Source organism: Dasypus novemcinctus, chromosome 13 (assembly GCF_030445035.2).
Source record: "Dasypus novemcinctus isolate mDasNov1 chromosome 13, mDasNov1.1.hap2, whole genome shotgun sequence".
NCBI classification, from domain to species: Eukaryota; Metazoa; Chordata; class Mammalia; order Cingulata; family Dasypodidae; genus Dasypus; species Dasypus novemcinctus.
This window is the reverse complement of record NC_080685.1, coordinates 35,459,653-35,486,107: the sequence shown is the minus strand read 5'-3', so window position 1 is coordinate 35,486,107 and position 26,455 is coordinate 35,459,653. Positions and strand designations below refer to the sequence as shown.

At 43.3% G+C, this 26,455-nt stretch overlaps 1 protein-coding gene across 3 annotated transcripts in view; it reads left to right on the top strand.

Moving 5' to 3' along the window:
• Positions 1-26,455, top strand: part of AIM2 (absent in melanoma 2) — a 140,854-nt gene that overhangs the window by 71,794 nt on the left and 42,605 nt on the right. Inside the window, exon 1 of one of the 3 annotated variants that reach the window (XM_004474250.5) lies at positions 3,991-4,194. The exons of 1 other annotated variant lie outside the window; for it this stretch is intronic. The gene's annotated coding sequence lies outside the window, so the exon portion shown is untranslated. Of the gene's footprint in view, positions 1-3,990; positions 4,195-25,269; positions 25,358-26,455 lie in introns of those variants that run through there. One more of the 3 variants, XM_058309935.2, reaches the window with a different exon arrangement.

Below are 26,455 nucleotides of genomic sequence, written 5' to 3'. Positions count from 1 at the left end.
CTCAAGCATTACTGGGCCCATGCACATACTCCAGGGAATTATCCCTTAATACACTGCTTGGATCACACCCATAATACTCTTCTTGGATGATCCCAGAGAATCAATGTTGCTGTCTTTTATCTACCATATGGTTTCCTATTGCACTCGAGACTTTCTGGCTAGCTTTCTATGCTGCAGCAAGCCTAGCACACCATGATCCTGAGCTTCACCTAATTATACTCTCACCAGCCCTGTCTACTGTCCACACAGGCAGTCTCCCCACTTGTTTCACCTGCATCTGGCTGTTAAACTATATGGTCAATCAAGGAAAAGGTCTTCTTAGAACAGGATGTGGAGTTATCCTCACATTAGAATGTGACTGTGTGATGAAACTGGACTCAGATGGGATCTCTTTTCATAAGACTTTCATGCTACTTTACTGGAATTGTAGTTGGTGTTGGGGTTTAAGATATATTTAGGGGATTTGAATCTCTGGACTGACAACATGATAGCCAGGCCCTGAGCCTCAACAGACTTCAGCTCCTACAATCTGATTTATTGGACTCACCTCACTCAGCTAAGATGGAGTTGAAGAAGGACAACCACCACACCATGGAGCCTAGAGTGCCTACAACTGAAAGCAGGAGGATTGCATCCAGTATCCATGTGGAATCTGAGCCTCCTCTTGACATAGAGGTGCAACGGACACAACCAATCCAAGGTCCACAGAGAAAAGGTAGCATTGGTGGAAAAGTGGACATGGTGGCTGATGGGTATGGGGAATGGCAGGAGGAAGAGATGAGATGTGGAGGCGCCATTGGGACTTAGAGTTGCCCTGGATGGTGCTGCAGGGGCAATCACCGGACATTGTAAATCCTCCCAGGGCCCACTGGATGGAATGTGGGAGAGTATGGGCCATGATGTGGACCATTGACCATGAGGTGCAGAGATGCCCAGAGATGTACTTACCAAATGCAATGGATGTGTCATGATGATGGGAGTGAGTGTTGCTGGGGGGGGGGGGGGGGACTGGTGGGGTGGGGGTGGTGGGGTTGAATGGGACCTCATATATATATATTTTTTAATGTAATATTTTTACAAAATCAGTTTAAAAAAAAAAGAATGTGACTGTCTTTATTATGTGCAAACTTGGAATCAGAAGAACAATTCTCCTGGGATTATGTAAATAAAAATTTTCAGTTTTAATGAAAGTTGTGTGCTTGAAATAATCCTGTTGGGATCTTTGTGTGTCTCATGAAAAAGGATAGAAATTCAAACTCTGATGTTATTCTTGTGACAATATGTGCCCACTACCATTCTCGTTCATCACTGAACTTTATAAAGCTCTCAGGCTGGTGTATTTATAAGTTCACCCTTGTTAGGGAAAGGCAACCAATGAAAAATGGGAGGATGGTGAGTAGGTAAAGCTTTCCAGATAGTGTTAGGGAAACTCTGTATAAACTAATGCATTTTTTCCAGCATACAATTTTGGTATCTCAACAGTTAGTGTATATGATTCTTCATATTCCAGTAGGCTGATAGTGAGTGCTATCCAGAAGACCCTTCAAAAACTCATCATACTGGACCGCACTTTATGTAGTTGTATTAGTCAGTCAAAGGGTGCTAATGCAAAGTACCAGAAATCTCTTGGCTTTTATAAAAAGTATTTATAAAAGAGTATTTATTTAGGGTAGAAGCTTACAGTTACAGGGCCCTAAAGAATCCAACTCAAGGTACCATAAGAGGAACTTTCCTATCCAAAGTCTGTTGCCACGTGTTGATGCAAGATGGAGGATGATGACTGCGAGGGTTCACCCTTCCTTCTTCCTCTTAAGGCTCCATGGTCCCAGCTTCTTCTCTTCTCAGCTGTAGGCTGGCATAAGCTCATCTCTCTCCCCAGGGCTCGTTTCTTTCTGGACTCAGCTGCTCTCTTCTCTTAACAAGGTCAGCTATAGACTATCAGGCTCATTCTCTCTTCCCAGGGCTGCAGGAGCCTATGTGTATCTTCTCTCTGTGTCTACTTCTGTGTGAGAGTCTGTTTTATCAGTCCTTGGGGGCTGGGACTCAATGCTGAGTCACACTCTAGTGACGTGGTTGAATCAAAGTCCTAATCTTAACACAATTTAATCACACATCTCAGCTAATACAATCAAAGGGTATTATGCCCAAACAAACTGACCAGTTTATAATCATAATCAATTACCTTTTTTGAAATTCATAAATAATATCAAACTGCCACAGTAGTCATTGTTCTGTTTGGGGCTGAAATATACAAATCCTGAAATATACATATGGAAGCGCCCAGAGGACCAATTTTTGGATGGTATATTCTCCAAATAGGTTATCTCAATATACAAGATAAGGTGGCCTCTGATTTCAGTAAGCCTCCACGACTGAAAGGAATACAACTAGTTTTGTGGTTTGAGGTCACTATATTGGAAGATCATACCCCATTTCTCACCTCACTGTCTATTGACTGATTTACTTAAGAAAGTTCGACACTGTCTGAAACTTGGCAGTAGCATCAACATTTTTCAGAAAATCCCTTCCTCAAATCTTAGCCTATTCCAGCACATCACATCTTCCCTAATTCCTAGAGATAGATAGGACTAGACAATGCAATCAATCCTGTTTCAAGAAAATGCCATTTGAGAGACCCCTACCCTTAAGCTTACTTGTTGAGATAGCTGGTTTTGCCAGGGTCATTTGCTCATGATGGGAATGATAGCTGCTTATTTTTAAGTCTTCAGAGACTCTCTGACTTGAAGGGGCTGGTATTCCTAACCCTGAAGTTTGATCACAACAGTGGCCAAGAAAAGCTTAGTTCCTGAAAGATGTGGTGAACTCTCTCTCTCTCTTTTTTTTTTTTTTTTTAAACAGGATTTGAATTCCACATCATGTGCATGCCAGGCAGCCCAAAAGTCAAGATCCAAAGTAGTATTACAATTCAAGTACTAGTCTTCAATGTCCATGACATAATCAAGCTTTTCAGCCCTATTGTATTCATTAGAGTTGAAAGAGCTCAATCCAAGGCAATGGCAAGATATGCCTTGCTCAGCATTATTTGGAAAAGACACATAACTCCTCTCCAAGCAGTTCCTGAAGGAGTGGAGAGTTAAGGAAGCCTGCTATAGCAGTTTCACTACTTAAAATTTCCAGCAGACAAAGCTGAGCACATAGGTGCCCATCAGTTATCTCTTGAATGAATGCATAGTTGAATGAAAGAATTTAATATCAATGTAAGATTCCTAATGTGGTCTGCCAGGTTCTTGTACTACATCTAGGCTGATGCCATGCAGAACATATCATATGTAGGGCAAACACTTGGGGTAGGGATAGTCCTAGGAGGCCTGAACACATTTCTTTATCTGGTCCCAATGCCGGATTAGATTATCTAGACTTCATTTCATACCTACTTATGCCCTGCTCCAAGGGCCACAGTGTGATGCTAATATGATCACATTATCTCCTCCAGCTATTTCCCCTGCCCTGTGGATGTGGCAGGATTTACTAGGTCATTCACTTCTCTCTGTGGTGTAATTATAATTGCAAACTGAGCATCACCCAAAGCTAAGGAGTTTACTGGCCTACTTGGAAGACAGACAGGAATGTTCTAAGCTGTGGTTCTCAAACTTCACTGTGCATCAGAATCACCATGGATTGCTTTTTAAAAACAGGTTGTTGTCACCCTCAAGGTTTCTGATTCAGGGGTCTGGGGTGAAACCCAGGAATTTGCATTTCTAACAAGTTTATGGGTATGCTGGTGCTGCTGGCCTGGGGTGATGCTGTGAAACACTATTCTAGGTTGTAAACTCCCTTAAAATTTGGGAAACAAAATGGAGAAGGAGCTATTTGCTTTCATTTTCTCACACTTAAGTATCTTGGGCTGAATTTTCAAGTTAATAGGAGTAAAAACTGGTCTTACTTGTCTGGAAAAAAACAGTAAGTGAAGAACTTTGATAGGAGGAGCCTTAAAGTCCTAAGCTAGTTGGAATCTCCCTCCACAGGCTCAGTACACGGTTAACTGTCTGGCTGGTCAACTTCCCAAGTGAAACTAGACAGTGGCACTGTTTCTTTGGTATCTTTCAAAATCTCTTTGTATCGGATCTCACCATTCATTAATGAAGAGCTCTATCTGATCTATCCTTCTACCTAATAGTCATCCCTGAAGCTTTGAATTCAAGACTAAGCTGTTGTGGAGGAGATTCCAGTAAGGTAAGGCCTGTGCTAACTTTCTAGAAAAAGCTCACGGGAAGCCATTGCTAATCTGAAAAATCAGGAGGAAATAGTAGTTATGAGTTTCTGTGATGGGGGAAAATAAAGCTAATATTTACTATTTCCCAAAAAAGAAAGAACTGTAGGTAGTCTGATTCTAAACCTTTGTTTGACTGAGGGAATAGAAGATCTTTTCTTTCAGCATAAAGTCTCAGGACCTTAATAAAAGGCAATGCATTTGGCTGCAGTAGGTATGAGAATAAATTGTTCAAGACTGAGCCTAAAAGGAATTCTGGTTTTTGGGTGTGTTGGCCTTCAGGCATCTTATCAACATGAGTTTATATTTAGGGAAGGGCTTTTGATTTCTGACTTGTGGAAGAGGGAGAAACTTAGTGTTAGAGTTTGCAAAAATTAACAAACTGTAGCTTAGTTTCCCCTGATTTGCATTGGGGAAAGGCTAACTCTATCCCCCATAAGCCTACGTGCCTAAGGGCATGGCACTTCCCCACAGGTTAAATAAAGAAACCACAAAGAGATGGGAGTAAAGGGAAATGGAAACCTTCCCTGCCTAAGGGAGTAAAGGGAAATGGAAACCTTCGCTGCTTACATATCAGAGGGAGATGAAACTGCTACATAACAAAAAATATCTGCTCATGCAGCATTCCAAGAAACTGAAACTCCCTAACCCACTATCTGCTAGTCACTATCTGGGGAGAAAGTTACACCTCTAGGGCTTGCTATTGGCCCCTGCACTTCACTCAGACCCTCAACACCCCCCCCCCCCGCCCCCCCGCTGAAGTCTGTTCTTCAGACCCCTTCCATTGAGAGAGCTTCTCAGTAAATAAATTCTTTGCTTATGGTCAATCAGTCTCTGTGTCCCAATAAGAGCCGTATTTTCTCCAGCACTTAGGATCTGGGAAGTGATTCCTGGGAAAAAGACAAGAGCAATGGCATTTCAAAAGGTCTATTATGTGATATTAGGTTAAAAACATCAGAGCACAAAGTATTATACTATTCTTAAAACTAAAAAAAAAAAAAAATACCTAGCAGTTTTGTGGTATTTTGTGGAACTCTCACTCCACAAACTCGGATATGCAAGAAGTGTGGATTTATAAGATTTTTCTATTACACAGTTTAATTTCTGTTTCCTCTAGTCACTTAGATGTCAGAAAATTTATTCAATCCATTTAAGATTGGACCCCAATTTTCCCATAGTCATGGTCAAATTCCTGGAGTTGGGGAAAGGAAGCCAATTAGTTTCATATTATAACTATTCTTTGAAATGTGTCAAGGCATCTATTATAGCCCTGTTAAATATATAATAAATGTTTCTAAATGTTCCATCAGATCAGAGTTGTTAATTGTGCCCATTAGATCAAAGTTGTTAATTGTGCTATTCAGCTCTTCTATAATTTTACTGAATTTTTTTTTGCTGTTTGAACTCTAATTTACTGAAAGAATTGTGCTGTAATCTATACCACTATCATGGTGTTTTTGTCCACTTCTTTCTGCATGTTTATCAATTATTGTTTATATCTGATGAGTCTATTAGGTGCACACATGTTTAGAATTGTTATATTGTTTTGGTGGATTTAATCTTTAGTATTGTATAGAAACTATACCCTTAATGATGCTTGAAGTCTTCTTTGACTGATGTTAATATAGCTATACTATCTGTTTGCTTTGTTTGTTTGGTTGTTTTGGTTAGTATTTGCCTGATGTATCTCTTTTCATTCTTTCCTTTACAATCTTTCAATATTTTCATGCTTTAGGTATGTCATCTGTAAATAGCATAGAAGCTGGATTTAATTCTTTTTTGTTAGAGAAGTTGTATGTTTACAGAGAAATATGCAGAAAATACAAAGCTCCTATGTACCACCCAATTAACAACACCTTGTATTAGTGTGGTACATCTGTTATAATTGAGGAAAGAATATTATTGTAATTGTACTATTACCTATAGTTCATGGTTTACATTAAGGTTCACTGTGTTATACAGTCCTGCTTTTTAAATATAATTTTTATTTTACTAACATGTATACAATCTAAAATTTCACCTTTTAACCTCATTCAAATATATAATTCAGTGCTATAATTACATTCACAATGTGGTGCTACCATCTCACCATCTATTACCAAAACTTTTCCATCATCCAAGCATTAATTCTCTATTTACTACCCTATCCCAAGCCCTGGTTAACATATATTCTAGATTCTGACTCTATGAATTTGTTTATTCTAATTATTTCATATAATAATTAGATCATAATGAGATCATACAACATTTGTCCTTTTGTTTCTGACATATGTCACTCAAAATGATGTCAAGTTTCATCCAAGTTTCTGCATGTCGCAGAACTTCATTACTGTTTATACCTGAATAATATTCCAATACATGTATTGTCCACATTTTGTTGATGGACACTTGGGTTGCTTCCATTTTTTAGAAATTGTGAATAATACCACTATGAACATGGTGTGCAAATATCTATTTGAGTATCTGCTTTCGGTTCTTTTGTGTATATATCTAGAAGTGGGATTGCTGGATCCTATGGTAATTCTGTACTTACCTTTCTGAGGAACTGCCAAACTGTCTTCAACAGTGGTTGCACCATTTCCTTTCCCACCAACGAAGAATGAGGTTCTTATTTCTCCACTTCCTCTCTAACATTCGTAATTTTTCCATTTTTTTTCCCCAGTGGTAGCCATTCCAGCGTTTGTGAAATGCTATCTCTTCGTGGTTTGATTTGCATTTTCCTAATGGTTAATGACGTTAAGCATCTTTTCATGTGTTTTGTCCATTTGTGTCTTTTTTTTTTTTAAAGATTTATTTTTATTTATTTAATTCCCCTCCCCTCCCCCCGTTGTCTGTTTTCTGTGTCTTTTTGCTGCGTCTTGTTTCTTTGTTCGCTTCTGTTGTCATCAGCAGCACGGGAAGTGTGGGCGGCGCCATTCCTGGGCAGGCTGCGCTTTCTTTCGCGCTGGGTGGCTCTCCTTACGGGCGCACTCCTTGCGCGTGGGGCTCCCCTACGCGGGGGACACCCCTGTGTGGCGCGGCACTCCTTGCGCGCATCAGCACTGCGCATGGGCCAGCTCCACACGGGTCAAGGAGGCCCGGGGCTTGAACCGGACCTCCCATGTGGTAGACGGACGCCCTAATCACTGGGCCAAAGTCCGTTTCCCCATTTGTGTCCTTGTTTCATTAGTTCTATGTCATGAATTCTGTGGGGACAAATCCTTTTCTTAAAGTACAAGTAAATTATTTCCAAGTGTAGTTTTTGTGTGTGTGTGTGTGTATTTATAAGTAAAAGTTCTCTTTAGCTCTGTTCTGCTGTGTATTTTTTATTAGGCTCTATGTAAGATTGTTTTAACCTCCTTAAAGAAGGAGAGCTCTGTAATACCCAGTACTTTCCAAAGGAGAAGTTATGGCCTGCTCTTGGCCCCACTCTCTGTCCTCTTTGCTATTAGGAGAGTCACTGTCTTTAATCTGAGAACCAAAAACAAATTATATGCCCAGTCTTCTCTGGTTTTGTTGTGAGCTTGTGTTTAGCTAGTGTGGCTCTGCCTTACTGAGATGAGCCTCGTCCTACTGAATGTTTGTTGTAGATGCTTAAACTCTGGAATACAAGAAAATCACAATCATCAGTAGGGTTGTTACTAGTGTTCTACCTGCCTCTACCCTAACCTAGAGGGCATTGTAGTGAGGACATATGATAATAATAAGGTCATATGATTCTCTGGATGGCAAATGGAATGAGAGACTTTTCCAGAATCGAACATTCCCACCCCCACCTGAAATTTTCCCTGACTCTTTGTAATTTCTCAGTGTATATAAGAAGAAGGAGGATGTGAACAGATGACACATTAGACCCTAAAACCTCAGTATACATGCAAAAATCTATTTTCTGCTTGGTGCAGATCCCATTTCTCTACTATGTATAGAGGGCCTAGAATTGGGGAAGGTATGAATTGTCTTCCTGCCTTTTTAAAAAATCAATATAAAAATTATTAAGGAGTTATTTTACTTTTTTTTTTCATATTTTGTTTCAGTTTCCTGGGGTGCTTAAGCAAATACTATGAAATGGTTCAGACAATGGGATTTTTTTTAAGGATTTATTATTTATGTTTTTTATTTATTTCTTTCCCCTTCCCCCTCTCCCCTCCCCCCTGTTGTCTGCTCTCTGTGTCCATTCACTGTGTGTTCTTCTGTGACTGCTTCTATCCTTATCAGCGGCACCGGGAATCTGTGTTTCTTTTTGTTGCATCATCTTATTGTGTCAGTTCTCCATGTGAGATGTGTGTGAGGCACCATTCCTGGACAGCTCTCCTTATGGGGCGCATTCCTTACACGTGGGACTTCCCTACGCGGGTAACACCCCTGCGTGGCACGGCACTCCTTGCGTGCATCAGCACTGCGCCTGGGCCAGCTCCACACAGGTCAAGGAGGCCGGGGGTTTGAACTGCAGACTTCCCATGTAGTAGGCGGATGCCCTAATCACTGGGCCAAGTCTGCTTCCCCGTCAATTTTATTAATACATTTTATTTAACACAATATATAGAAAATGTTATTATGTCATCAACAGAAATCATGTAATCAATATGAATACACATGTAATCTGTAAAAAATTTATTAAGATATTTAACACTTTTTGTACTCTTTAAAGTCAGATGTATTTCATACTTACGGCACATCTCAATTCCCAATGCTAAATTTTAATCAGAAATACTTAAGCTGTATTTAGACTTCATAAAATTTACAGTTGAAGTGGTATATTCATATACCCAAGTTATTCCAATCATACTTAAAAATTTTCTACTTGAATCGAGTATTGATGTTTAAAATTAAGTACGATTTAAAGTTCAGTTCCTTGTTAAATGTCAGGGTGAGACAATTGGGACAAGCAGGGCATGCGCGTGCCCAGTGTCCTTCCTTCCCACGTTTAAAGCAGGGTCTGAGTAGCAGTCACAGGGAAAAAGAGCGATGGGGTTTTAGGGAATCAACTCCTAGGGAAACAGCAAGGAGGGAGGCTTTAGCTTCATCCCATTTGTGTTTTTCTAATTTGGCTTCCTCCTCTCTATTGTTAACGACCTTTAAGGCTGCTTTAATTAGGTCTTTCTGAAGGGTTTGAGGGTCATCCTCTAATTTCTGCAGTTTCTTGCTGATATCTGGGTATGCCTGAGTGATAAAGTGGTATGTAGGTATAGTCGCCCGGATTCAGAATCAGGGTCTAAATTAGTATTTTTGAGGAGTGATTCAGTTAATCTATTCATAAAGGCAACAGGGTTTTCATCTGATTTTGGGGAAATTTTTTGTTTTGTCATAATTTACTGCTTTGAGGGCTGCCGTTGTCATGCCTTCTATTATGCAGGTTAGAAAGTGTGCCATGCAATCTTAAATCTCTACAGCCTGCCTGATATTCCTGTGTGTGTAGGGAATCGACAAAGGCAGTGGCTGCAGCCCAAATGCAGCTTTTTTCCTCAGGGGTGTTAGAAGTTATTATGACATAGACATCCTGATATGTAAGATCATAGGAGCGAGTGAAGTGTTGGAATTCTTAGTGTATGTAGCAGGATTTTCTGAGAAGGAGCTTAATTGTTCTTTCTGACTAAGATCTGAGAGTGGGAAAGGAACATGTACTTGGGTGATTCCTTCAGTTTCTGCCACTTCCCTAAGGGAAAGTAGGGGGGCTGAGAGTGGCTCAGTTTGTGAGGTAGTGGGGTAGATAGAGGAAGGCATTCCACGGGAATGAGTATGAGGGAGAGAAAAGGATGTAGGAGCAGAGGGAGGGGACGGAGGTGGAGAATCTGGACGGGTGTGGTTGGAGGCTCGGAAGGGGAAAATGATGTGGAGGAGGGGGAGCGTGTTCATATGGGTCAAAATCGGAAGAGTCTTTAGGTGGGGGTGTTTTATGAGAAGGTTTCTGACTGAGCAATAGGATTTGATAAGAGAAACAACTTGACAGGGAGAAAGACGATTTTGGAGAAATAGGAAGGCCTGAATATAAGGGACCTCTAGCCACTTGCCACTGTGTTGGATGAAATTTTCTACACCTCTGAGGATCTGTATGTCGAAGGTACCATGTTCCAGCCATTGACTTTCATGTTCTAATTTGTACTGAGGCCAAATTGTAGTGGAGTAGTAGATAAGTTTCTTGGGTCTGATATCTCCTTCAGGATATAAGGTTTTAAGGTTCTGAAGGAGGCAGCTCAGTGGTATAGTTTTTGGAGGAGCTGAAGGAGTGTTTCCCATTTTCGGAAGCTGGGATGAAGTCAGGGACTCCCAAAGGTTAACTGAGCATGTCAGGCGTCCCCGAGGTAGTCAGAGAACCTTAGCAGCAGGAAGTCCACACTCAGGACCAGATGTCTTTGATTCCTGAGGGGCTTCTGGGGACGCAGGTCAGGCACCTGCCGTGGTCCCCATAAACGCAGAGGATCACTGCCCTAGGTAAGATTTGCAGAGTTGTCTAAAATGATGGAAGAAAGAACAGTATCCTCCAGAGGAGAGTTCCCTTAACTCACCCAGCTGGTAATCGAAGTCCGGTGTAGGATGGAGCTACAGCCACAGCAAAGGTAGGCTCTCACCAATCTGCTGGTCTTAGTGCAATCCCAAGAGTCTCTGAGGGTCACTCTGGGGAGTTCCAAGAGAAGATGAAAAGGAGGACCCAGAGTTGCACGATCAGGATCGAGGAGTAAGCCTGGGCGAGCTACCGCTGCCCACTGCTTCCCAGGTTCCAAGATATGGTGGCGGGATCTCCTCTTCCTGGATCCCGGGTTTCCAGCATCAAATGTTAGATGTTGGGGTGAGACAATTGGGACGTGGAGACCAGCGAGTACAGGCAAGGATTTATTGAGAAAATCCAACAGGAAGGGGACTGAAGATAGAAACTTCAGCCCGCCCCTGGCAGAGGCAGTCGTGAATGTATATAGTATGCCTATAGGCAGGAATATGCTTAGTTAACAGAAGTGGGTTGGGGCTTAGGTAAGACCCGAGGGCCTGGAGGGATGGCGAGGGAGTGGTGGGCTAGGGGCAGTGAGTTCTAGGGGTGTGGGAGGGGCTCATGGGGTCATGTGGCTTCTTTGTCTATTCTTGTGAGGAATGAACTATATCTGGACATGTAGGCTCAGGATTGGATGGCTGCTGTGTGTCAAGGAATGTGACTCCTGAGTAAACGGCTGGTCGCACTTCCACAATGGGGCAGGTTAATAATAAACTTGCAGCTTCTGCAAGTCTTGGCTGTTATTCGCGTCGGGGGCTAGGGATGGGGCCTAGGCCTGTCATTCCTTAGCCACACATTTGAAGTGCTCAGTGGCCATGTGTGGCCTGTGGCTATTGTTTTTGACAGGACAGCTCTAGAACCCAGAAGCACCATGACATACTGCTGTGACTCTGCACAATTGCCCTTATCCCCGAGCAATCTCTTTCCTTCTTCTCCTTCTGAGCTTTTCTTAATCTTGGCACTTCATTCTCATATTCATCATTAATATTTCAAATACTCCAAATTACACAGACCCTACATATCAACTTGGGGAAAGGTGGAAAACATTATAAAGCAAAGGAAGATGTAGATTTTCCCTATTAATTCTGTCTAATAGATAAGAAAACTCATGAAGAGGGAGAGCTGTGTATTTTCCAGTCCTGGGGAAAATATTAGCTAGAATAGTTTGTGTGTTTTTTTTCCTTCCAGAGTTTCTTTATAGAAAAATACAGACATGAAAACCCATTATTCCTTCCCACCCATGCTTGTCTGGAATGCAGCCTGGCTGCACTGCCTATCTCCACACTACCCCCTGGTACTCACAGAGGGCCCCCGGCTGGGGCACTGTGGCCTGGCGACCTTCAGAGCGGGTTCTTCCCTCATCTTCACAGCAGTTCTGTGATGCAGCCAGGAGGGACGAGGCACCTGAGTGACCTGTCTTGCTGGTTTTCTGGCTTCCAGAGCACATGCCCCTGACCATAGGCCCCTGCCCTGGCCGGTGTCCTTCTCCTTTAATTAGGATCTCTGAAACAGGTGCCAGATGCACCTATGTTACGAATTGAATCGTGTCCCCAATAAAGACACGGTCCACTCCTTGCCTACAGCCCTCGAATGTAACCTTTTTTGGAAATAGGGTCTTTGAAGATGTGATGAGTTAAGATGAGGCCCAAATCCTATACATCTGGTGTTCTTATAAGTAGAGGAGATTTGGTCCCCGGAGGTAGAGATAGATGCACGACATTTGACCGAGGCAGAGATTGAGTTGTGACACCACAGCCAAGGAATGCCATGGGTTGCCAGCCACCCCCCAGAAGCCAGGGCAGAAGTGTGAGATGGAGTCTTCCCTTTAAGACGGAGTGTGTCCCTGGATTTCAGTCTTCCAGCTTCCAGAACCCTAAGACCACAAAATCCTGGGATTGAAACTAGTCTGGGGAACTTTGTTGAGTCATCCTGGGACCGTGGGCTCTGAGGTCCCTGTCTGCAGCTGGGGGCCATTGCTTCCTGGAGCCAGAAGTGGGCTGTGCCCTTGCCGTCCATAAAGCCCTTCTGGCTTGGCGCCATGCAGGGAATCTCTGGCCGAGAGCTGGCCAGAATCTGGTGGGTAGCCTTCATGGAACCACTTTGTCAGCTGCCTTCAGGGTGAAAGTGGAACAAGCCTCTTTCAGAAGCTGCAGGCCACAGGCCACAGACAGGAGTCTGAAAAGAAGAAAGAGGTGAGCCTCTTTGGATGAGCAGCTGGACGTTGGACGTGCTGGGGTGGTCCCACGTCTCAAGTGCCTGAACCCCCAGGGCCCCAGGAGCTGGGCGGCAGCCAGCCTGCCTTCCCACCCGTGGCCCCTCTGCGAGCCACTCCCCCTTGTCCCTCTGGACTGAGGGAGTGAAGGGTGGGGGTGGGCCTTCAAGGGGACCGTCACACCTCCTGGAAGCTGAGGGGGCACCAAGATTCTAAAGTTGTCCCCAGGACTCTGTGGGACTCCACGGGGCACTCCCAGATGGAAAGAAAGCAAAGGGAAGGAGGCTGGGCAGGGGGCTGAGCTGCTCGCCGTCAGGAGCCTTCAGGCAGCGGGTGGTGGGTTGGGCCCCCCTGGGACTCCCCGGGGCTCCACCGGCTGATGTGGCATCTCCTGCCCAGCAGAGGCGCAGGCAGCAGCGTCCACCGCAGCCTCTGTCCTGGTCCGTAGGACAGCCTTCTACAAGGCTCCTCTGTCCAAGGGACACTGACACCCTCAGGTGGGGAAGCTGAGGCCCAGGACTGCCGCTGCTTATGGGGTGCCCTGGGGCCTGGGGAACATGTGAATGGCACGCGGGCGCCCTGTGCCAGGCCAAACTCCCAGTGCTGTGGGGAGAGGAAGGTGACAAGGGGCTCCAACGGGGTTCCTGGGAGTGACAGCTGAGAGGCCCGGCTCCACTCCCAGGTCTGCTCAGGGGTCTCCCCAGGGTGCTTCTGGGTCTGCTCAGTGGGCTGGGGCCAGGCCCTCCCTGCAGGGCCGCTAAGGCTGCTCCAGGCTTGCCTTATTTTTGGGAGACAGAAGCCTGTGTGGGAATCCCCTGAGCTGCTGTGGCCTGTATGTAATGAGTCATCCCTTTCGCAAGCCGGTGGGCAGGGGCGTCGGTCCTTTCTGAGTCTGCGAGCCTGATGGGGCCTCTGGGATGAGGGTGTAACCCCTTCCTTTTTAAATTTTTTTCTATGTGGTTGCATCATCGTCTTTTTTGGTGCATCGTTTTGCCACACGGGGCCTGCACCTCTCTGCGCCAGCATGTAGGGGCCTGTGCCTCTCCGCTCTGGTCTGGGACGCCTTTTTTCTTTTTTTTCTTTTTTTTACCGGGAGGTCTGGGAGATCAAACTTAGGTCCTCCATATGGTAAATATGAGCTCAATTGCTTGAGCCATAGCCACTTGCCTTTTATATATTAAAAAAAAAATTTTTTTTTAAAGATACTTAGATTATTTAAATGTTGCATGAAAAATATAGGGGATTCCCATATGCCCCACTCCTTACCCCTCCCACACTTTCCCACATTAACAACATCCTTCATTAGTATGGTACATTTATTACAATTCATGAACACATATTGTAGCATTGCCACTAAGGGAGGATTATAGTTTGCATTGTAGTTTCAACTGTCTCCCGCACAATTTTGTAAGTTATGACAAGACATAGAATGGTCCATATCTGTCATTGCAATGTCATTCAGGACAATTCCAATGTTCCAAAAATGTCCCCATATTACACCTATTTTTCCTCTCCCTCCCTTCAAAACCTCCGGTGGCCACTGCCTCCACATCATTGATAAAATATTTTCCATTGCCAGAATGAAAATAAGTCTATAGTAGAATAACAGTAAGTTACTCTAGTCCATCTTTCATTCCCCAATCCTGAGGATTCTAGGATGGTGGTGCCCACTCCACCTCTAATTGAGAGGGGACTTAGATCCCATGGGGCAGATGGATGGGATGATCTTGCTTGCAGTAGTAGACTCCCTCTGTTCCTTGAGATGGTTGTTGGTCTTCATCATTTCCTTGTTAGATGTCCTGGGTGAGTCCAAAATCACCTGGAGAGTAGGTGTTGCAACTCTGTTGAGATTCAGGGCCTGACTGGCACATGGAAAGCCCAAAGATTTAAGTCTCTTAGACAATAAACCTACCACCTCTAGTAATAACTATAGTTTCAAATAGAAGGAGCAGAAGAGCCATGTATAGGGAAACCCCAACTGAGTCCAACTCTGTCACACTGGGGAGCATAACTCCAAAGTAGGGCCCACTGATAGGGCACCAAACTCCTGAGCTGTCAGCCCTGCCTGTACTGTCTGATGTCTGCAGAGCCCTCAGTAGTCCCACTATTTGAGGCAATATTTACTGTGGCAGTCAATGGGATCCTGCTGAGACGTGCATAAGTGTGACCACTGGGTTGACCTCCCAGCTCACTTTGTAGCATTGCTACTAACAATGGTCAATGATTTACATTATGGTTTACATTTTGGACCATGTACTTTTATAAATTTTGACGAAATTTAACATGGCCTGTATCCACGATCGCAAGATCATGTAGAACTATTCCAATACCGCAAAAATGCCCCATGTTCCATCTATTCTATTCCTCCCTCCCCTTCCCCTCAGGACCCATGGCAACCACCAAGCTTCACCCCTTGAAGAACAGGATTCATAGTCACTTACAACAATATTGAGGGCTTGACGTACTAGCCTGTCCTCTATTAGTCACTGCCAGTGCTTGCAAGAGACTCCTGCCCCTCTATTTGAGAACACAGCAGGAATCCCCAGGATGGGAGTCCAACACCTTCCCACTCATTGTGTGGCTCTCCACCCACTGATACAACACACTGTGACAGGATGCATACTCCCTGGAAACCTGCCCCAGGTGCGCCCTGTCCCGCATGTCCCCACATCCAACACCCTAAATTATTAGCCCTCCCCTGCCATATTTGCCAAAAAACATTCCCATTGTTGTAGTTTCAGCCATACATGGGCAAACCCCCAGAGTTCATCTGCTCCCTCCCCTGACCCTTCTCCTAGTTTCATGGACAGTGCAACATCCCTCCACCCTACCCCTCTCATAGGTCAGCACCGCCCAACACAATCATATCACTGCACCACTGTCACACCCATCCACCGCACAACTACACCCACCTTATAGATTTTTCCCATATGGGCATTGCCTCACAACCCTCTACTCACTTTCTGTCTCCTGTAAACCTATTTTCCAGTCTGTGATTCTGCTCAGTTTGCTCAATTCATATCAGTGAGGTCATGTAATATTTGTCCTTCAGTACCTGACTTGCTTCACTCAACATAAGGTCTTCAAGATTCATCCATGTTGTCCCATGTGTTAATGCTGCATTACTTCTTATAGCTGAGTAATATTCCATTGTGTGTATAACCAGAGTTTGCTTATGCATTTATCTGGTGATGACATTTGGGTTGTTTGCAACTTTTATCAATAGTGAATAATGCCTCGATGAACATTGGTGTGCATATATCTGTTTGTGTCCCTGCTTTCAATCCTTCTGGGTATATACCCAGTAGTGTTATTGCTATATCATATGGCAATTCAACAGATTGTCCTCCACAATGGTTGCACCACTCTACATTCCCACCAGCAATGATAAGGGTTCCCATTCCTCCACATTCTCTCCAACTCTTGTAGTCTTCTGTTTTTTTTTAATAGCTGCCAGTCTAATGGGTATAAGATGATATCTCATTGTAGTTTTGATTTGCATTTCCCTAGTAGCTAGTGATGTTGAGCATCTTTTTATGTTTTTGTATTTATTCTTTGGAAAAGTGTCTATTCAAACCACTTGCCTATTTTTTAAATGGGTTGTTTGTCTTTTTATTTTCAAGGTCTAAGATTTCTTTATATATGTTGTATATTAGGTCCCTATCAAATGTATGGCTGCCAAATATTTTCTCCCATTGAGTAGTTTGCCTTTTTGCTTTCTTTTCACTTTCCTTTGAAGTGCAAAAGTTTAATTTTGAGGAAGTTCCATTTATCTGTTTTTTTCTTTCATTGCTCGTGCTTTGGGTGTAAAGTTCATGAAACCATTTCCTAATACAAGATCTTGTAGATGTTTCCCTACATTATCTTCCAAGGTCTTTATGGTCTTGGCTCTTTCATTTAACTCTTCGGTCCATCTTGAGTTAGTTTTTGTATAACATGTGAGATGGTGTTCTTCTCTCAATCTTTTGAATATGGATCCAGTTCTCCAAGCACTATTTGTTGAAGAGGCCATTCTTTCCCTTTTGAATGGGCTTGGTGGCCTTGTTGAATACCAGTTGACTGTATATGCAAGGATCTATATCAGAACTCTCAATTTGGTTCCATTGGTCTGTATGTCCTTCCTTGTGCCAATACCATGCAGTTTTCACCACTGTAGCTTTGTAGCATGTTTTCTTCTTCCTGTCCCCTGCCCTGCTGTTTTGTTTATTTTGCTGTCTTTGTCCATTTGCTGTGTGCTCTTCTGTATCTATTTCTTTTTTTGTCTTATCTTCTCATCTTTCTTTTCTAGGATTCACCAGGATTCATTCCTGCAGATTTAATCCTGCGGGCCTCTGATGTGGAGAGAGGTTCCCAGTCAATTGTGCCACCTCAGTTCCTGGTCTCTGCTGTGCTTCACCTTGACTCTCCCCTTCATCTCACTTTTGTTGCATCATCACCTTGCTGCATGACTCACTTGCATGGGCACTGACTCACTGCATGGACACTTGGCTTGCTGCATGGGCACTCAGGTCACCATGCGGGCATTGGCTCACTGCATAGGCACTCAAGTAGGCATTCAGCTCACTACACAGGCACTTGGCTCACCATGCAGGCACTCATGTGGGCACTCAGCTTGCTACATGGGCACTTGGCTCACCACATGGGCACTTGACTCGCCATGTAGGCACTCATGTGGGCACTCAGCTCATCATGTGGGCACTCAGCTTGCTATGTGGGCACTTGGTTCATCCCATGGGCACTCACATGGACACTTGGCTCACTATGTGGGCACTCGGCTCACTGCGCAGGCATCCACATGGGCACTCGGCTTGCTGCACAGGCACTTGGCTCACCACATGGGCACTGGTTTGCTACACAGGCATGCTTTCTCTTCTTTTTCACCAGGAGGCTCCAGGGACCGAGCCTGGGTCCTCTCATATGGTAGGTGAAGACCTCATCACTTGAGCCACATTGACTTCTCTATAGTATGTTTTAAAGTCAGGTAGTGTGATTCCTCCAATATCATTTTTTTTTTCAGTATGTCTTTGAACATATTCAGGACTCCTTGCCCTTCCAAAAAATTTTCATAGTTAGCTTTTCCAACTCAGTAAAAAGTGCTGTGGTAATTTTTATTGGGATTGTGTTAAATTTGTAAATCAGTTTGGATAGGAAAGATGTCTTTTTTTAAAAAGATTTTATTTTATTTATCCCCTCCCTCCATTGTCTGCTCTCTTGTGTCCATTTGCTGTGTGTTCTTCTGTGTCCTCTTGCATTCTTGGTGACACTGGGAATCTGTGTCTCTTTTTGTTGCATCATCTTGCTGCGTCAGCTTTCCATGTGTGTGGCGCCACTACTGGGTGGGCTGTGCTTTTTTTGTGTGGGGCGGCTCAGTGCAGGGTGCACTCCTTGTGCATGGGGCTCCCCCCTGCAGGGGACACCCCGTGTGGCACGGAATTCCTTGCATGTGGTAGCGCTGTGCATGGGCCAGCTTACACATGGGTCAGGAGGCCCTGGGTTTGAACCCTGGACCTCCCATATGGTAGATGGATACTCTATCAGTTGAGCCACGTCTGCTTCCCAGAATAGACATCTTTTTTTTTTTCAAATTCTACTCAATTTATTCATTTTTTTAAAAATATTACATTCAAAAAATATGAGGTCCCCATTCACCCCCACCGCCCCCACCCCACCAATCCCCCCACCCCACCAATCCCCCCACGGTAATACTCTCCCCCATCATCATGACACATCCATTGCATCTGGTGAGTACATCTCTGGGCATCGCTGCACCCCATGGCCTGTGGTCCACACCATAGCCCACACTCTCCCACGTTCCATCCAGTGGGCCATGGGAGGACATACAATGTCCGGCAATTGTCCCTGGAGCACCACCCAGGACAACTCCAAGTCCCGAAAATGCCTCCACATCTCATCTCTTCCTCCCATTCCCCATACCCAGTAGCCACCATGGCCACTTTTTCCACACCAATGCCACATTTTCTCGATTATTAACCACAATAGTTCATGAATAGAATATCATTAATTCCACTCTAATCCTTACTGTATTCCTCCTTCCTGTGGACCTTGACTTGGTTGTGTCCATTCCACATCTATGTCAAGAGGGAGTTTAGATTCCACATGGATACTGGATGCAGTCCTCCTGCTTTCAGTTGTAGGCACTCTAGGCTCCATGGTGTGGTGGTTGACATTCTTCAACTCCATGTTAGCTGAGTGGGGTAAGTCCAGTAAATCAGAGTGTAGGAGCTGAAGTCTGTTGAGGCTCAGGGCCTGGCTATCATATTGTCAGTTCAGAGATTCAAATCCCCTAGATAAATCTTAAACCCCAGCACCAACTACAATTCCAGTAAAGTAGCATGAAAGGCTTGTGAAAAGAGATCTCATCTGAGTCCAGCTCCATCACGCAGAAACAACAGCTCCAAAGAAGGGCCAACTGACATGGCAGTGAACCCCATCTGCCATGACCATAGAACCTGTGGGTCTCTTTAGCCTTCAAAACGACCAGTACCTGGGGTTGTATCTACTTTATCTGTCTCTGAGACTCTGCTCAGGTGTGCATAAGGGCAATCCTTCTGACAACCTCCAGACTCTTTTTTAGAGACTCATAGCCATATAAACTCATTTCAGAATAGACATCTTAATGATGTTTAGTCTTCCATTTATTTAGATCTTTTTAAAAAATGTTCTTTAACAGTGTTGTGTAGCTTTTTGTGTACAAGTCATTTACACCTTTAGTTAAATTTATTCCTAGGTGTTTGATTCTTTTAGTTGCTATTGTAAATGGAGTTTTTTTTCTTGATTTCCTCCTGAACTTGTGCATTATTGGTGTACAGAAATATTACTGATTTTCACACATTAATCTTATAATCTGCCATTTTACTGAACTCATTTATAAGCTCTAGAAACTCTGTTGTAGATTTCTCAGGGATTTCTATGTATAGGATAATATCATCAGCAAATAGTGAAATTTTTACTTCTTTCTTTCCAGTATGGATGCCTTTTATATCTTTTTTCTTGCCTAAGTCTCAAGCAAGTACTTCTACTACAATGTTAAATAAGACCAGTGACAGTGGGAATCCTTGTCTATTCCAAATATTAGAAGGGAAAGCTTTTAGGAATTCCCCATTTAATATAATGTTGTGGGTTTTTCATATATACCCTTTATCATGTTGAGGAAGTTTCCTTCTATTCCTGTCTTTTGAAGTGTTTTTATCAGGAAAGGGTGCTGTATTTTGTCAAATGCTTTTTCTGCATCTATAGAGATTATAATGTGATTTTTAAAATTTCAGTCTGTTTATGTGGTATATATTACATTGATTGATTTACTTATGTTGAACCATCCTTGCATACAAGGGATAAAACCCACTTGATCATGGTGTATAATTCATTTGATATGTTGTTGAATATTATTAGCAAGCATTTTGTTGAGGATTTTAGCATCTAGTTTCATTAGAGAGATTGGTCTATAATTTTCCTTTCTTGTGGCATCTTTGTTTGGTTTTGGTATTAGGGTAGAAAGAGTTAGGCAATGTTCCTTCCATGTCTTTTTTTTTTTGGAAGAGTTTAAGCAGGTTAGTTGGTAGCTTTTTCAGAAATGTTTAGTAGAATACACCTGTGAAGCCATCTGGTCCTGGGCTCTTCTTAGTTGGGAGGTTTGGGATGACTAATTCAGTCTCGTTATTTGTGATTGATCTGTTGAGTTCATCAGTGTCTTCTTTCATCAGTGAAGGCTGCTGTGTGTTTCTAGGGATTTGTCCATTTCCTCTAAATTTTCCATTCTTGTTGGCATACAATTTTTCAAGGTATCCTCTTATGATACTCTTCATTTCAGAGGGGTCAGTGGTGTTATCCCCTTCCTTGTTTCTTATTTTATGGATTTGCATCTTCTCTTCTATTTTCTTTGTTAGTCTAGTTAAGAGTTTGTCAATTTTATTAACCTGAAAGAACCAGCTTTTGGTTTTGTTTATTTTTGCTGGTGCTTTCTTATTTTCAATTTCATTTAGCACTGCTCTAATCTTTGTTATTTCCTTCTTTCTACTTCCTTTGGGGTTAGTTTGTTGTTCTTTTTCTAATTCCTCTATGTGTGCAGTTAGACCTTTGATTTTAGCTCTTTCTTCTTTTTTAATATATGCATTTATGGCTATGAATTTCTCTCTCAGTACTGCTTTTGTTGCATCCCAGAGGTTTTTATTTTTATTTTCTTCCCCACCTTCAGTTGTCTGCTCTCTTTGTCCATTCACTGTGTGTTCTTCTGCGACCACTTCTATTCTCATCAGTGGCACTGGGAATCTGTGTTTCTTTTTGTTGTGTCATCTTGTGTCAGCTCTCCATGTGTGCGGCACCATTCTTGGGCAGGCTGCACTTTCTTTCATATTGGGCGGCTCTCCTTATGGGGTGCGTTCCTTGTGCGTGGGCTCCCCTGTGCAGGGGACAGCGCTGTGTGGCACGGCACTCCTTGCACACATCAGCACTGTGCATGGGCCAGTTCCAAACGGGTCAAGGAGGCCCGGGGTTTGAACCACGGATCTCCCATGTGGTAGGCGGATGCCCTAGCCATTGGGCCAAGTCAGCTTCCCCTATAGGTTTTTTAAAAATATATTTTTTGGCTTTTTTTTTAAAGATACAAAGATCTCAAAAAATGTTACATTAAAAAATATAAGAGGTTCCCATATACCCCACACTCTTCCCACATCAACAACTTCTTTCATCATTGTGGCACATTCATTGCATTTGGTGAATACATTTTGGTGCCCTGCTGCTCCACATGGATTATAGTTTACATTGTAGTTTACACTTGCCCCCAGTCCATTCATTAGGTTATGGCAGGATATGTAATGTCCAGCATCTGTCCCTGTAGTATCATTTAAGACAACACCAAGTCCTGAAAATGCCCCACATCACATCTCTTTTTCCCTCTCCAGTGTTGCCATTTTTACTTATTTCAAGGTACTTACTGATTTATTTGCAGTTTCCTTCTTGACCTGCTGATTGTCTAAGAGTGTGTTGTTTAACTTCCATATATTTGAGCCTAATCTTCTCTGCCCCTAATTTCCAGCTTCATTCTATTGTGGTCAGAGAAACTACTTTGTATAATTTCAGTCGTTCTGAATTCATTGAGAGTTGTTCTGTGGCCTAGAAGGTGGTTTATTATAGAGAATGATCCATGTGCACTTGAGAAGAATGTATATCCTGCTGTATTTGGTTGCAGTGTTCTGTATATGTCTATTAGGTCCAGATCCTCTAATGTATTATTCAAGGTCTTTGTTTCTTTATTGATTCTCTGTCAAGATGTTCTGTCTAATGGTGATAATTGTATATTAAAGCCCCTAACTATAACTGTAGAGGTATCTATTTCTACACTTAGTTTTTTCAATGTTTGCCTCACATATTTTGAGGTGCTCTGGTTAGGTGCATAAATGTTTATGATTGTTCTTTCTTCTTGATAAATTTCCCCTTTTATTAATATATAGTGTCCTACTTTGTCTCTTACAACAGTTTTGCAATTAAAGTCTATTTTGTCCAATATTAGTATAGTTAATGCTGCCCTTTTTTGGTTATTATTAGCATAAAAATTATTTTCCAACCATTCGCTTTTAGCCTCCTTGTGTCCCTGTGTCTAAGGTGAGTTTTTTGTAGACAGCATGTAGATTGGTCATATTTCTTTATTCATTCTGCCAGTCTGTATTTCTTGATTGGAGAGCTTAAGCCATTAACACTTAATGTTATTAGTGTCAAGGAATTACTTACATTAGCTATATTTTCTTTAGGTTTATGTATGCCATATGTTATTTTTATTTCTCTTTTTATCTTTTCAGTTATTCTTACACTTTCCTCCAACTCTCTCTTTCCTGTTTATTCCTTTCAACCTGCAGAACTCCCTTTAGTATTTCTCAAAGGGCAGGTTTCTTATTGACAAACTCTCTTAATTTATGTTTATCTGTTAATATTTTGAACTGTCCCTTATTTTTGAATGCCAGCTTTGCTGGGCAGAGATTTCTTGGCTGGAAGTTTTTTTTCTTTTAGCACCTTATGTCACACCACTGCCTTCTTGCCTCCATTGTTTCAGATAGGAAATCACCCCTTTCTGAGTTGGTCAATATGTGGGTCCCTCTCCTAGGGCTGACATCACCAGGGCCCAGGAGCAATGGGGAGACTAGCAGCAGGTACCAGACCCCTCTGTGACCAGGCTGTTGCAGTCTACCTTTGTAGGAGCTGGTGCCCTCTGTCCTTAAAGGACCCCAAGGGAATTTCCTTATACCTGCTGCCAAGGGCTGGTGCCCACCAGGTCCCACCTGGCATGAGGTTAAACAGAACTTTTATATATAAAAAACAATTTCATAACCTAACCCACAATGAACCACTGGAAGTGGAAGGGATCAGAGCAGGCCTGGTCACAGAGACACATGCTTCTGGAATGTTCTGTTGTTCCTCTGTGGAGCTTGTTCTCCCTGACCACAGGAGAGATTGGTGTGTGTCTGTGGGAGTGTTGTTTGAGAGGCCACAGGGAGAGGTGGAGTTTTGGAAAGGACAGTGTAGCAGTTTGATATTATTGATGAATTCCAGAAAAGAAATATTGGATTATGTTTGTAAACTGATCTTTTCCTCTGGGCATATTAGATTATATTGGATTCATAGGTTTACTTGATTAATTATGTAAACCTCTTGTGCCAGTAGGGCACCCTTTGGTGGGTGGGGACTCACAGATAAAAGGTGTGGCAAAGGACAGAGTTGGAGGGTTTTTGATGTTGGAATTTTGATCTTGGAGTTTGATGCTGAAGTCTTAGCTGGAGCCTCAGGAAGAGAGAAACTCTAAGCCTGGAAAGAAGCAAGCCCTGGGAAGAGAGGAACCCAGGAAGCCTGAACCGTCACAGACATCTTGCTCCAACACATGGAAATAGACTTTGGTGAGGGAAGTAACTTATGCCTTATAGCCTGGAATCTGTAAGCTCCTACCCCAAATAAATGCCCTTTATAAAAGCCAACCAATTTCTGGTATTTTGCATGAGCACCCCTTTGGCTGACTAATAGAGACAGGTGTCCTGCAAAAGGAGAGACAAGGCTGTGAAAGGGGCGGTGAGGGGTGGTGGCAGGGCTGTGTGTGGGGTGGGAGGCACAGCTGGTGTCCAAGGGATGCACACAGGGGCTGGGCTGCCAGGCAGAGGACTTGTGGGGAGTCCTACCCAGATGCATCAAAGGGCTGGCAGGATGCACGCCAGCCTGCCTCTCGAAGCTGGCTGGCAGATGACATCAGGAGGCACAGGGTGGGACTGGGATGACCTGCATCCCTCCTCAGTGGTCCCAGCTCCTGGAAGAATGAGGCCTGAATTTGTGGGGGGCTGTCATAGCCGGGATGATGCCTTCTTGGACCGGGTTAACCTCACTCTGACGTCACCCCGTATGGAGGGCACAGCCAACACTTACCCACACAGGGCTGCTCCAGGCCCTCCCAAGTGCCCAGCCAGGAGGAGACTTGTCAAATCCAGAGCTCACTGAGTTACAACCCGGTTTCTGGAAACCTCGGGAGCTCGCCGGTGGGGACGGTGAATACTTGCATGGCTGCTGAAGGCAAACTCAAGCCCAGGCGAAGTTAATGGAGTGCATTTGTTGCCTGAGTTCTATTAGAAGCAAGAAGGTCTTGCTGTCCTATGCCAGAAGGCGGTGTGTTGGTTCAGGCATTCTGATTCCGAGCCACGTGGTGGTTTGTAGTACCAGGTCTGCTCACTTGAGGCCCCTGTTTGATCTCCTCCGGCTACGCGTGCTTGCTGGGGTGATGCATCAACCTTCAGCACCCCAGTTCCCAGCACTGCCCTCTTTTGCTGGTGAGGACCACTGCCTGTCTCGAGAGGCTGTAGGTTGTGCATTGTTAATTTTTTCAACTGTGGTAAAATTCATAGTTCATAAAACCCACTGTTTTCAAGTGTACAGTTCGATGGCCTTTAGTGCAGGCGCAATGCTGCAAAACTACCACGGTTGCCATCACCCCAAAGGGAGTGCCTTCCCCATTGAGTGTGTCGTTTTTTTTTTGTTGTTGTTGTTGTAACCTTTCTCATCAATGTAGCAGGGCGAGGTGGAGGCCTTGGGTCTCTTGGTTCCTGGGGGAGGAGGGGGGCTGGTGTAAGTAGCCAGCACCAGGATGCACAGGCCAGCACCACAGGGAGCTCTCTAGAATAGTTTTTATGCTAAATTCCATTTGCTTGATCAAGTTAAAAAACAGTGCCTCCATTTATAATTGAAATCTTCTTAACATCCTCCTCTTGTTAGTGTGGGTGGATCTGAGAGAGGGAGAAGATTTTTAAGAAATCAAAAGGAGAAAGCTACATAGAGGATTTCCTTTTACCTTTCAGATTTGGTCTTCAGGGGAGGAAGTTCCTGCCTCTCTGAAGCCAAGAGGATATTGAAGGGAAAATGAAAGGAAAGAAGAAACCTGAGAGGCAACTGAAAGGGGGAAGGCTTAGAAGTGAGTTCATCATGATATAAAGGCGCAGCCATCAAAGGTTATGAGGGGAGGGAGAGAGAAGAATGGGTGTAACATGGGGCATTTTTAGGGACATTGGGGTTATCTTGCATGACATTGCAATAACAGATGCAGTAACAGATACATTTTGTGAAAACCTATAAAATCGTGTGGTGCAAAGTGTAAACTATCAACTATAGCCCATGGTTAGTAGCAATGCTTCAACATGTGTTCATTGTAACAAATGTACCACACTAATGAAAGATGTTGATGGGGAAAATTGTGTGTGTGTGTGTGGGGGTGGGGTATATAGAGAATCCCCCAATATTTTTGATGTAATATTATGTAATCTAAAGCTTCTTTTAAAATTAAAAAAAAAAGTGAGTTTAACTTCTGGTGCATTCCAACTAGTGGTAAACATCAACTTAAACATCTAAAGAATGATTATTTGAATCACTGCACTCATATATTTACGGCCCAGAATCACAAAGTAATGAATTGAGGACTAAGAAAATCTTATTAGTTTTCTTCTCTTCTTTTGCTTGGTGAAGTGAGACGGCTGTCTCGTCAGACTGATCTAGAGAAGTCTTTTCTGCTCCAACTGACAGCTTCCCTGAGATGAAATCTAAGCTAGTGATTATTGTGAGCCCCTTCTGACATAATGGACTAGGAAAATAAACCTGAAAATTGTGAAAGTTATGAGTATATATGATATCATCACCTAATGCATGATAAAGGCTTGGTATACTCCCCAGTCTTCAGGCAGGTGACAGCCCACCACAGCTAGAAAGCACTTCAGCCTAGGGGAGGTAGCTCTGGAAGCCAAGTGGAGACACAACAACAATCATCTCATCCATACATGTGTCTGCTTATTGACTGTCTCCCTCTACTGAGGCTCTATGAAGGAAGAGATTTTGTTTGTATTATTCTCTCCTGTATCCCCAGCACCTTGGCCAGCACCTGGCACTTGTTTATTGAATAAACAAACAATTCTCAGTTTAGATGTCCCTATCTCCAAGAAGTTTTCCTTAATCCCTGTGTCCTCAAATCTGAGTTAGGGATTTTTTGCTTTGCACTTTATGGAGATTTTTTACAAAGTAT